Source organism: Siphateles boraxobius, unplaced genomic scaffold (genome assembly GCF_051911475.1).
Source record: "Siphateles boraxobius isolate OS27281-9 unplaced genomic scaffold, OSU_SipBor_1 3, whole genome shotgun sequence".
Lineage (NCBI taxonomy): Eukaryota > Metazoa > Chordata > Actinopteri > Cypriniformes > Leuciscidae > Siphateles > Siphateles boraxobius.
In genome coordinates, this window is record NW_027508919.1 from 10,405,878 (window position 1) to 10,419,132 (window position 13,255).

The 13,255-nt window shown below is 43.6% G+C and overlaps 1 long non-coding RNA gene across 1 annotated transcript; it reads right to left on the reverse strand.

Moving 5' to 3' along the window:
- Window positions 1-10,627: 10,627 nt before the first annotated feature.
- LOC143757102 (uncharacterized) lies at window positions 10,628-13,044 on the reverse strand. Its single transcript, XR_013210396.1, has 3 exons — window positions 12,846-13,044; window positions 12,037-12,414; window positions 10,628-10,996 (listed from the first exon to the last, which is right to left on the reverse strand). It is a non-coding gene; the product is annotated as an uncharacterized LOC143757102 (long non-coding RNA).
- Window positions 13,045-13,255: the final 211 nt, after the last annotated feature.

The following is a 13,255-nucleotide window of genomic DNA, read 5'->3' on the forward strand; positions in this document are numbered from 1 at the left end:
ACTGATGGGGAGAAGCTACAGACACATTTTTTTGTTTTGTTTTTTACTGAATAATTACACAAACAATTACAAATAATTAAATTAAATTAAATTTCACAAATAATTACAAATTACACAACTTTTAAGTGGAAAGAATGGACATAGTATTTTATTTTAAAGTGAACTCAGATAATCTTTGTTTTATTAACAACTTTTAAAGTGCATTTATGAATGTACATTTATAAAAAATGGTTGTAATAACTTTTTTTTTAATTATTATATGTTTTTTATTTGTATAAAAAAATGGGCATTTGCAATTTTAGTTGTGTTGATTGTAAATGCATATTGTTTTAGGATACTCAACTCAACAAAGAGCTGACTCATGAATGAAAAAAAATAATTACTTCGAACCAGTTCATTGAATCAGTCTGTTCGAGAAAAAAAATGTAATCTCAGTAATGACTTCCAATCACTAAAGTATAACAATATTCATCCACACATCCTCACTTTTACAGACTCCTTGATCTCACAAATTAGAAGAAGCATTATCCGGATTTGTTTGTTTCTTTGCTTTAGAAATAGGCTGGTGCTGAATAGCAATAATCCCCAGTTGTCATCCTGCATTAACAGATTATGGTTTATTTCATTGCCTAAACTTCATAACCTCAGTTTCAACACCTAATGTGATGTCTTTAAAATATATCGGGAAAATAATAAACATATTTGTGTTTAATGTGGGAATTTAAGTGTGCAGTGAGTGTGAGAGAGACTGTGTATTTATGGCTGGTATATGTGTATTTTTAGCCACCTCAGCAATGGTTAGTCCAGATGGGAACAGACTCTCTACAAGAGTCCAATTAATCAGACAAGCATTTAGTGCCCTTTAATTTACCAGAGAAAGAAAGAAAGAGAGAGAGACAAAGAAAGACATTAAACCGTCTAGTGGGTTTGAAATGAATTCAGAAATGTTTAAATTTCTGTTATCTAAAACTACATGGAAAAACACTTTCTGTAATGGAACTCGGCTAAATTATATTTATGCGATTCAATCTGAACTGCTAAATTTCCTTTGCATAAGTCTCAAAGATTACCGTCAGATGAAACATTGTACTGCAATGTGATCTGACAACTGGCATAATGACTTCAGAACTGTGCACGTGTGATGTGCAACCAGTGTGTGTGGGTGTGTTGAGGGGTAAATAACAAAAAAGGGGACTGCAACATGCTTGATGCGATCAGACATTTGAAGATGAAAAACATGTGAATGTATGTAATCATCTCAGTTTTAATAATTGCCTTAATTGCTCTGCGATACCCATATGAAAAAAAACCTGCATGGTTCATATACAGCAACCATATATCTTCCTAACTTAAATTGGCCAGAATTACCTTATGTGTTTCATGTAAGACCAATACATGTCCTATACAAAATCAGACCGATTATGGCCCCTTTCATACTAAATACCACACATACAACTTATAGGGGATTTTTGCGTCATATATGAATACTGTAAAAAGTCTTATATGAGTTGTAAATGACAAAATTATGCAATGGTGTATGGTATTAGTAGAAAACACCCGATATTCATATACAAATCATTTAAAGTTCTTATATTGAATCATATGCTAGTCAAATTAAAGTCATATAGGATTTATACACATTTTGTGTCATTTTTTTGTGCGTGTTATATAAAGTGTATCATACAGATTTCATGTTTAGATGACCAACATCACTTATATGAAGTTTGCAAATTTGGAAATTGTACAGTGCAGAAGCTGGTTGGAGGATGTAGTGTCAAAATATCTCTGACCTTTATGAGGACTGGTCATTTTCCTTCAGGATTTGGACATTAAATTTGAAATCTCAACACTTTCAAAAGTGTTTCCTTTGCAACACTGACACAGTGTTACAATATGAACACTAAGAGTAAAATATGACCACCAATGCAGAGAACAACAACACTGTTACAGAGCTGGGTGCAGCTTTGTAGCAAACACTGGCAGAGTTACAGAGTTACAGAGTTCCCTGACGTATTGGGATCACGCTAGGGAGCCAATTGCCTTCGAGAGAATTAAAAACGAGCCAATGGACATTGGCATGCGAGATTTGCATTCCGCGACCCGCCTACCAGCGTGGGTAAAAAAGGCGGAAGTAAACATTGCGCAATGCTTTTTGCTTCGGAGCCGTCCAGTGTGTCTCTCTGTTGAGCTAAGCTGCTGTCTCTGAGGAGTTTTAAAACCAACTTGTCCTCTTTGGACGGAGAAAGGATCCTCGGTGCTGGTGTCACGGTGCTGTTGAGCGACCATCGCTTCCCGCAGCCAGCCGTTTCTCTCTTAAAAAAAAAAAAAAAAAAGCTGTTTTAACGGCTGGTACTGGTGGTGAGTGCAACACACGGGCTTGCAGTTTCCCCGTTGTGTTTGCCGCGGTGGTCCCTCTGTGCCTCGGCACATAAAAGAGTATCTTTTTCCTATCTAAAAGAGCAACACGGGCGTTTCGCGTCCTTTTCAGAATGTCGTTTCACCCGTGTGTTTCTGGATGCAGTCGACTTCTCCCTCAGGAAGATGGTCATAAACACTGCCTCTCATGTTTGGTCTTAGGGCACGCTGAGGCAGCGTTTGTGAACGAGTCGTGTTCTCATTGCGGGAACATGACTCTGGCGATGCTGCGTTCGAGACTGCGAACCCTGAAATATTGGGGAGTCCCTTCAGAGAATCCCCAATCTAGTTCGCCTGCCGGTTCAGTTCAGCAGACGGCTACTTCGGTGATTCCTGTTGGTGAGCGGATGAGGGTTACCGTGCGGAATGTCCTGTCTGGTGAAAGATCCTCACGGGCTTCCCACGCCTCTTGTAGCTCGTTGCCATCAGGTGTCCCGGCGGGGCTTCCGGAACCGCCTCGTGCGGTTCTGTTTGTCTCCTTCGGGGCACCACCTGAGCATCAGATGTCGATCGCGGCATCGGAGGAAGAGCGGTCATCTTTCGGGTGATGATTCAGTGGGTCTACCCCCTTCGGGCGTGGTGGCTGCGGCTGAGCCGGATCCGGAGATGGCCGCTATGCTCGAAAGGGCAGCTGCGAATGTTGGGCTCGTCTGGAACCCTCCACCGGGTCCCGAACCTTCGCGGCTGGATGATTGGTGTCTCGGAGCGGGCCGTGCTGTTGCCCCGTGGCCTGCTCCAGTACCATTCTTCCCTGAAGTGCATGAGGAGCTTAAGAAGTCTTGGCTTGCCCCCCTTGCGACCAGGCGTAGGCAACCTCGCTCCTCCTTCCTCACCACTCTCGATGGCGGAGCGGCGCACAGGTACGAGGGAATCCCCCCAGTGGAGCGGTCGGTTGCGATGCAATTGTGTCCAAAGACCGTTTCCTCCTTTCACGGTGCCCCGCACTCCCCTCCCGCACCTGTAGGTTTTCCTCTGGTCTGACCAGGGATGCCTACATGGCGTGTGGAGACGCCGCTTCCGCCCTGCATGCCATGGTGCTGCTGCAGGTCCACCAGGCCAAAGCACTCCATGACATGCAGGAGGGTGGTCTCGACCCAGGATTGCTGCAGGAGCTGAGTGCGGCGACGGACCTCGCCCAGCGGGCGACGAAAGTCACCGCACGTTCCCTGGGTCGAGCGATGTCCACTTTGGTGGTCCAGGAGCGCCACCTGTGGCTCACCCTTGCGGATATGCGGGAAGCGGAGAAGAACAAGCTTCTCAACTTCCCCATATCCCAAGGGGGCCTCTTTGGCGACGCGGTGGAGCGCTTCGCCCAAGAGTTCTCCAACGCCCAGAAGCAGTCAGAGGCGATACGGCACGTCCTACCCAGGAGGCGGACTGCTGCTGGTCCGTCCTCTGTGGCCGTAGAGCATCCGGCTGCTCGTCGCCGAGGTCGCCCTCCTGCGGCCGCTCCTCCTTCAGGGCAGCAGTCCACCCCTGGAGGACGGAGGTCTGGTCATAAGAGGGCGGCCAAGCCCGCTCAGACGCCTCCCGCCCCTTCCCGTAAAAAGAAGGGCGGGAAGCGTCCCTGAGACGGGCGACCTGGTCGAGGTTCTGGATCCTGCTCTTTCGGAGGGTGCCCCTGCACACCTCCTTCCCCCGGGGGAGGGCCGGGTGGAAAATCTTTCTTTCCTTTTTCTTTCTGTTCCGCCGCTGGCCACTCGGTCAGCGGTACCCACATTTTCAAAAAAAAGAGCAGTTTCTTCTTCCTCCTCCAGGTCATCCACGGCCGAGACTGGTGGGCACACAGTCCCCCCGTCCAAGAGGGCCAGAACGGCAGCGTGTGCCGCCCCTGAGCGCTTACACCCCCGTTCCCCTCTTCCCAGTTTGCGGAAAGCAGTGACGCAGCCCCAGCTGCGTCACTCCGGTCTGCGGCTGGGCCCGGAGGCGCAAAGACCAGCACACGAGGAGGCAGGGCCTCGTTCCTCGTCTCTCCCCCTCCCCTCGCCACCGGGCAGTCCGCATCAGAAGGCCCACAAGCCTTCTCTGCCGTCTGCTCCTCGGTGGAAGCAGGTTGGTGTCAAGCACGCCCAGACCCCGCTCTTGGTCGCTACAACGCCACCAGACCCAGCTCCCTGTCTTCCACCTCGCTGCCCCTCCACGGGTACACCGGTGGTCCGGGTGGGTTTGTTGGGGCGGTACCTGAAAGCCTGGCTAGCGCTTCCGAGTCTGTCCCGGTGGCTCATCCGCACCATTCGGTTCGGCTATGCAATTCAGTTTGCACGCCGGCCCCCCAAGTTCAGGGGCATCCACTTTACCCGTGTGCGGTCGGTGGACGCCCCTGTCTTGCGGAAAGAGATCGATGTCCTGCTGGCGAAGGACGCGATCGAGCCGGTCCCTCCTGCCGAGATGAGGTCCGGGTTTTACAGCCCCTTCTTCACTGTACCCAAGAAAGGCGGTGGGTTACGACCAATCCTGGACCTGCGAGTCTTGAATCGGGCCCTGCACAAACTCCCGTTCAAGATGCTCACGCAGAAATGCATTTTCGAATGCATCCGTCCCCAGGATTGGTTTGCAGCGATCGACCTGAAGGACGCGTACTTTCACGTCTTGATTCTTCCTCGACACAGACCGTTTCTTTAGTTTACTTTCGAGGGTCGGGCGTATCAGTACAAAGTCCTACCCTTCGGGCTGGCCCTGTCACCCCGCGTCTTCACGAAAGTCGCGGAGGTGGCCATTGTTCCCATGAGAGAACAAGGCGTTCGCATCCTCAACTACCTCGACGACTGCTCATTTTAGCTCACTCGCGAGATGTATTGTGCGATCACAGGGACATGGTGCTTCGGCACCTCAGCCGGTTGGGGCTTCAGGTCAACTGGGACAAGAGCAAACTTTGCCCCGTGCAGAGGATCTCTTATCTCGGTATGCTTTCCTTCCTGCAGGATGGGTTGGAACGGAGGCTGTCCCCCTCCACCCTCAAAGTGTATGTCGCAGCAATAGCCGCGCATCACGATGCAGTGGAAGGTAAGTCCCTAGGGAAGCACGACCTGGTCATCAGATTCCTTAAGGGTGCCAGGAGGTTAAATCCACCTCGTGTTTCACACTCTGTACCCTCTTGGGACCTTGCTCTCGTACTTAGAGCTCTTCAAAGTCCTCCCTTTGAGCCTTTGCTGGCGGTAGAGCTTAATATCCTGTCCATTAAGACAGCGCTCCTGTTGGCATTGGCCTCTTTCAAGAGGGTCGGGGATCTGCAGGCTTTTTCGGTCGACGAATCGTGCCTAGAGTTTGGGCCAGGCCTTTCTCACGTTGTGTTGAGACCCCGGCTCGGATATGTGCCCAAGGTTCCAACCACTCCCTTTGTGGACCAGGTAGTGAACCTGCAAGCGCTGCCCCAGGAGGAGGCAGACCCAGCCCTGGCTTTTCTCTGTCCCGTCTGTGCCCTGAGGGTTTTATATTGACAGAACGCTAAGCTTCAGAACCTCAGATCAGCTCTTTGTCTGTTACGGAGGCCAGCAGAAGGGGAAGGTCGTCTCCAAGCAGAGGTTAGCCCACTGGTTAGTGGATGCTATCACCCGAGCATATGAGTCTCTGGGTGAGACTTGTCCTCCCAGGTTGCGCGCTCACTCCACTAGAGGTGTTGCCGCTTCCTGGGCTTTGGCTCAAGGCAACTCGCTGACATCTGTAGAGCTGCGGGCTGGGCGACAGCTAACACGTTCGCTAGGTTCTATAGCCTTCGTGTGGAACCTGTTTCCTCCCGAGTTCTGGCTACGGCCAGTGGGTCGAGGGAATAGGTTGTGTCGGCTTGCTGCGCCACTCCGCCTCAAACAGCGGATACGTGCGTTCTTTTCTCCGTATGGCGCCCTACGTTGGTGAGCCTCGTGAGTTCCTCCTTCAGCCCTCCGGTGCTGGGCGTGGCGGTCCGCCCGGCGCCAGGTCTGCTACCTCCAGTAGGAGTTGTTAGTAGACTTGGTGCTCCATTGGTCTCTACTGTGACCCATCATGCCACGTGCAGTTTAGCCGTGTCTTCCCCTTGACGGACTCGTTCGTCGTCCCTGCTGAGTACGCTCCCACTTCCCTTGGATTGGGACTACCTCAGGGACTGCTATATGTTTCACTATTCCTTCGGGCTAGTACATATGTGTATTCCTGGCCTTCCTCAATCAGGCTGGGGCTTCCGCAGCGTTCCCTCCTCTCTTGAGGGAACGCTTTCCCAGTGTTATCCAATGTCCACTGTGCGGGTCTTGCGGAACAGCAGTGTGGTTCCCGTGCTAGCTCCCGCAACTTATTTCAAGAAACTGCTGCAGGGTGGCTTGCCAGGCGCTGGAAGGGGCCAGCACCATGGCGTTTTATTAGGGATCCCAATTCGTCAGGGAACTCCCCCGACGACACGTCGGAGTTCCCAGGACGAAAGGGAACGTCTCGGTGTAACCCTCGTTCCATGTGTACAGGGAACGGAGACGTGTCGTCCCTTCGCCATGTCGTCCCTTTGCCACTGTTCGGCTCCTCAGCGAAAAGCATTGCGCAATGTTTACTTCCACCTTTTATACCCGCGCTGGTAGGCGGGTCGCGGAATGCAAATCTTGCATGCCAATGTCCATTGGCTCGTTTTTAATTCTCTCGAAGGCAATTGGCTCCCTAGCGTGATCCCAATTCGTCAGGGAACTCCCCCGACGACACGTCTCCGTTCCCTGTACTCAGTGAACGAAGGTTACATACGCAACCGAGACGTTTTTCTAATTAAGGTTCTGCATTACCTACTTTAAAGAACTGTAAAATAAATTGACAAATCATTTAATCTGAAAAGAATAAATTCACTTTGAAATAAACACATCACTCTATATTACTCTTTCAAAACTTTATTTCAAAACAATCCAGAATGTTAAATCGTAATCTTAGTCTGGGATTATAGCGGAATTCTGTTCATTGTAAAGTAAAAAATAAAGGCAAAATGCAAACAATGGTTTTAACAAACTATTTATTTTATTAACAAACAAGCCCCTTTTAAATCATATGTTAACCTTTAAAATAAACAATGAATGCACACTATAGACATTTCTGTCATCAGAATTATATGAAAGCTGCTTATCAAATGGTCTGTAATACTTCAAATCCTGAACATGTCAGTGAATGTAAGTCCTGTGTCAGTGAAGTTGATTCAGTACCTTCGACTCTGCAACAGTACAGCAGTGCTCGAGTCAACAACATTCAGTAGATGAAGAACAGTTGCAGGATACGAGTGGATCAGTTGCAGGATACGAGTGGATCAGTTGCAGGATACGAGTGGATCAGTTGTGTCCAGTTGCTAACAGTAGTCAAATATCTTCATTAGTGTTGTGAAGATGAAAAAAAAACGTATATGTTTTTTACGACATGAGGGTGAGTAATCAATGACAGAATTTCCATTTTGGGTGAACTAACCCTTTAAGAATAAATTAGGACACCCACCTTAAGAAATCTCACTAATAGTCAGCCGCCAGAAGAATCTGTGTTCCCTTTTTGTGGCTGTGATGTTGGACAGGTGTGGGGCAGATATTTCCCAATCAGTTGAGTCTAAAATTAAACCGCAAGAAAACATCTACCTGTCAAATCATGAAAACAATTGGTTTGAAAACAAATTTTAAGTAAAAAATAAAAATAAAAATTACTTTTGTAAAGTAATTTGACTGGACAAATTCAAAATGAGTGGTAAGAAACACAGAAAATCTTGTTATACCAAATAGCAACAAAGCTATAATTATTTTTTATGTTTGTGCCCATGATTCTCTCATGTTATCTGTTAAATCTTAACATCACCAGGTTCTAGTCTGTACAGTCTTTAAACACCAAGCCTGGTTAGCCTTAGCCACTCGGTGCATCATAGAAAAGCTCCTAGCAAACACAAATAGCTAAATCAATACATTTAAACATGAAAGCATAACCACCAAACATCAATCAAAAGGTATTCTGATAAGTACATTTTGCATAAATATTTAATCTGAAAGAATTAGTCACCCATTATAAGAAAATTGGTCCTCCAAAAAAGGAAATAAAGTGACAATTTCACGTGCATTGTTGGTCTGCAGTCTGTGGAGTTGTTCTTCTGTTTTTCAGTTATACTAGGTGTGCTGGTAAACGAGAGTAAAAGATAGTTTGAGGATAAATACATACTTTTAATATTTGCACATCACAAATATTGTCATAAAACTATATAAAACACGTATTGTAATGAGTTAAAACACTTACTATTTGTTTTTACTGTTAAAAGCAAAATCCGTGTCAGCATTGCGTCACGACTCAAAGAAGATGCAGGTCTAGTCGTCTATGGGCCTAGTCTGTGAGAAAGGTTTAGGCGCGCACATCACATACATATCGTTACAAAACAATATAATGCCATGAAATACATGTTGTAAATTAGGTTAAAAACACTTACTTTCGGTGTTTTTCCTGTTAACGTTACAAGCAAACCTCCTCGTCGTCAGCTCCGTATAGAGTCCAAGAAGATCGTCGCCTTTGAGAAAAGTTTCGGCTCGTTTAAGCGCGCAAAGCATTTAAATATCGCTATAAATCAACATATTATAAAATACATATTGTAAATTAGATAAAACACTTACTTTCGCCGTTTTCCTGTTAAAAAGCAAACCCATCCTGGTCTGATCTGCATCGCGCGTCAACGGAAATGCCCCCCTGAGAGCGGTTTAGCCGTGCACAGCACATACATTGTTATAAAACAATAAGACGTTATAAAATGCATATTTAAATGCGATAAAACACTTAATCCATGCGTTTTACCTCATTGTATGCCTTGCATCGCGAAACAAAGAAAATGGCGTCTGTGAAAAAAGTCTCAGCTCGTTTCGTCGCGCTCAGCGCGTAAATGTCCCGGATGTAACTCATCACAGTGTATCAGAGGGTGCGGCAAATTAACAAAGTTGAGTCAAATATGTTTCTAAAACAGTGAATAAAATGTTGAAAATTGGCTGGAATATATTTTTGTATATGTGACATGAACTCTGGTTGTGATATGCATAAGGATCAATTCGACATTAAGGAAAGTTTTATGTTTGTACTAGGTTAAGAATACTATCTTAGTACTGTGATAAAGTTTAGAGAAATTGTCACAAATGAAAATGAAATCTGGTGATGCAGAATTTAAAATAAAAAGCTATTGATATGTAAAATATTCAACTGTATCTTGTAGAATATACTCTAATAAATAATTTTTGTAATTAAAATGTGTGCTTGTGTGTGTAGTTTTAAATATTGTGTTTCATCTAATGTTGATTAACAGTATATGACCATGATTGACTAGGCATAGGACTCCACTTAGGGCTCCACTTAGGGCTCCACAAGATAAGAGCAAGAGCATGAGTGAACTGCAGCCTTACACTGATTGGTAAACTGCACTGTGTTTTATTTGTTCACTTTCAAAAAAAAAAACATTCTGATCATTTACTCACCCTGATGTCATCAAATATATCCATGTCTTTCTTTCTTCAGTCGAAAATAAATCAAGGTTTTTGAGGAAAACATTCCAGGATTTTTCTACACAGAATGGACTTCAATGGTAACCAAATATTCAAATGTTCAAAGAAGATTCAAATGTCCGTCTCAATGTAGCTTCAAAGTCTCGACACGATCCCAGTCGAGAAATAAGGGTCTTATCTAGTGAAACGATCGTTCATTTTCTAAAAAAAAAAAAAAAAAAAATATATGTATATATACATTTGAAACTTTTGAAACTTCGTTGAACATTTGAATAGTTAGTTGCCATTGAATTCCATTCTGTGTATAAAAATTTTAAGAAAGAGAGACATGGATATCTTGGATGACATCAGGGTGAGTTTGAAAGTGAGCTAATACTTTAATACTTTAAGATATATGCTGGACATGAATATTAAATTAGCATTATTTTCCTACATTTTTACATCAATAAAATATGGCTTTTGTACATAGGACATACAGTATATGACATGTATGATTAAAAATACATTAATATTATGCAATTTATATATGTGGATTTTGCAGCATATATGTCCCTTACAATATTCTGTTGGAACATATAAGAATCACAGGTGTTTTTAGCAAACCTTTTCCATATGGGTAACCAATGTAAATACTGCATCCTTCTCCCTTCCTGTCCTCATTGTGAAGAGATTTCAGAACCAATGTGACACCAATGCATACTGATATGATTTAACTTTAAAGTATGCTGTTGAAGTAAATGTGAAATTGACGACAATATCCAAAAGGGGTTAAGAGTGTTACACTCTGAAAGTGAATAATTGGGCTGAATTTGTGTCAGAGTGTTGATTTGTAAAATGGATTCCCTTATCCGAGCTCCAGAGATTCACTGAGGGCAGTCACAGTAATTGTGCATTGGTCCTGGAGATAAAAATTGGTTATATATTTATGTGATATTGCACTGGGGATTGGAAGAAGGCCAAAGGAATTCCAAACAAATAAGTGGGTTCAGGAGGAAAACGGAAATCTGGATTATCTCTCTTTGAGAATCAAGCCAGAAGGGTAGAAGCTTGGCGCTATTATTGAAAGGACAAAAAGCAAACAGAAACACACAGACACAAATAAACAAATCCCTTTTCCTCACTTTAATATTAAAGGGATACTTCAGCTCTGGGAAGATGAATGTGTATTTATTAGTGAACAGTTATATAGTAGAAATGTGAAATTATTTTTGAAATTGAAGCATTCTAGACTGAGAAAAGGCAGAACATGTATTTTTTACTCATGTGGCTGAAATACAACAACTCCCAGAATGCACTTGCTTTGCTCCCCTTACAAGGCCAGGCTAACCACGCCTACCGGTTAAAGGCGGCAGTATCCGAAAAATTTCTCCACACATTCTCTAGGCTAATACATACTCTAGTAACAGTAAAGGTTTATAAAAAGAACCACAACCAATGTGAGTTATAACTTTTAATAAAAAAAAATATTCATATTAACACTTTTACACTGAAAGCTCTTCCAGAGCTTTAGCTGTTTCCTTATATTCACAGTATTGCCCGTCAGGAGCTGGATATCTCCGTCTGATATCCTGGACAACACAGGTGGGAAAAAGGAGACGACAGTCTTTACCAAGTCGCTCGCATTGCAGGACCCATTCCATAAAGTGACGGTAGGCTGTTAGGCGATATTGTCTACAAAACAGTTAGCACAACGTTAGCAATGGGAACTATTTGCACACAGTATACTATCATAGATGTAAATATAACAACAATAGCTCAGCTGACTAGGCGGGAAGAACATTGTGATAATGCCGGGTGTCCAAACTCTGTACATTACGTCTTGGTAAAAGAAAAGAAAAACAAACCAAATAACGTTACTCACTTTACACTAAGCCATCCGTTTGTCCCTGCTGGCTTTGGCTGGCGTTTCCAATTTATCTCGTCCAGAAGAAAATGGGATAGCTGAAATTCGCGACAGCAATAGGACTCTCGATCTGTTTTCATAGGCGCACAGCGAGAGCACTGACACCACCAGTCCGCCCCAGCTGGAGTCTGGCCGGGCTCGAGTCAGGTCCTCTTGTTTCTCCATCTCCCGCAACTGTTCGTCGCTGAATTGTGGCACGGTAATTTGAAAATACTACTGGTTTTCTACTAATACAAAGCTTAATGCTAAATCCTGAAGTATTCCTTTAAGTCTGACTACTTGCCCCCTTGATTTCTCATTGTGGGTCACTTTAGCACTTTGAAATGAGGTAATGCACATCATTATAGCATTGTGTCATACTGTAAATGTGTATGCTTGGCTAATTAGTAACGAGTTTTCATTTTGTGTTGGTTGCTTAAGGTTTATGGTTCATATGCAGAAATATACAGCTCTCACAAATGAAATAGCAATATGTAGATGCTTAGGTTTGGCTATTTTTATGTGCATTTTTTAATATTCAGTGTACTATCTTCATTAAACTGCCGTGTTCTCCCAGTGTCAGACACTTGAGTCTACGCAGTCATGGACGCCTGACATCTTTTCCCTCCATCTCAATGACCTTCCAGGCATTTACCAAGTGTTAATCAATATTTCCTTGATTATAAGCCAAGAAGAGGAGGTTAAATATGCAGAGATTTAATATCTCCAAATGAATGTGTACATTTCATAACATCTTCTTTAATTTGTCCTCCATACTCATACAAATAAGGTTCCAAAAAGGATTTTTCACAGCAATTAACCAATGTTGGTTCCCAAAATAACCTTTTAATGAGAATTATTTTCTTTTCACTGTAAAACATGATTGTAATTTTAGATTTGGTAAAAGACTGTAAAAATGCTACAGTAAAAACCACTGTTAACAGAAAATTTTCGTACTACATTGAATAACTGTAATAGATATAAACTTACAATTAATGTAATTTACAGTAAAATACTGTTAAATTTACAGTTTTTGGAAGTGAAAAAGTCATTAAATAATTTACAGTGAAAAACCATAAAATGCACCATCTATATATTTTTCTTACCTTCTCAGCTTGTAGAAAAAGTGCTTGTGATGAGCTTTGATTCATCATGTGACTTTCTCATCACCACCTGTTTGGTGGTTGTCAGTGTATTACAAAGGTACAAAACAGATAAAAGTTATTCAATAGGTTGGAAAATTAACATTATATCAGTTAATGAAATACATTTTTAAGTTAAGTCTTTAAAACTTGTTTGTTACAGCTAGTGATGTGACATTTGAAGCGAGGCGTCGGAGCTTGTGTCGAGCAAAAATGGGCGTGCCAGATGAAGCCGCGATTCGAGGCTTGTGTTGTTAACATGAAAATCACGTGACTGATGACAAACGAGGCCTTGGTTTGTGTGGATACGTCATCGGTTCGGTTTGAGTGTCGTTTCCGGATAAAGGGGGTTCGAAACTCGCGCCACCTTGTGG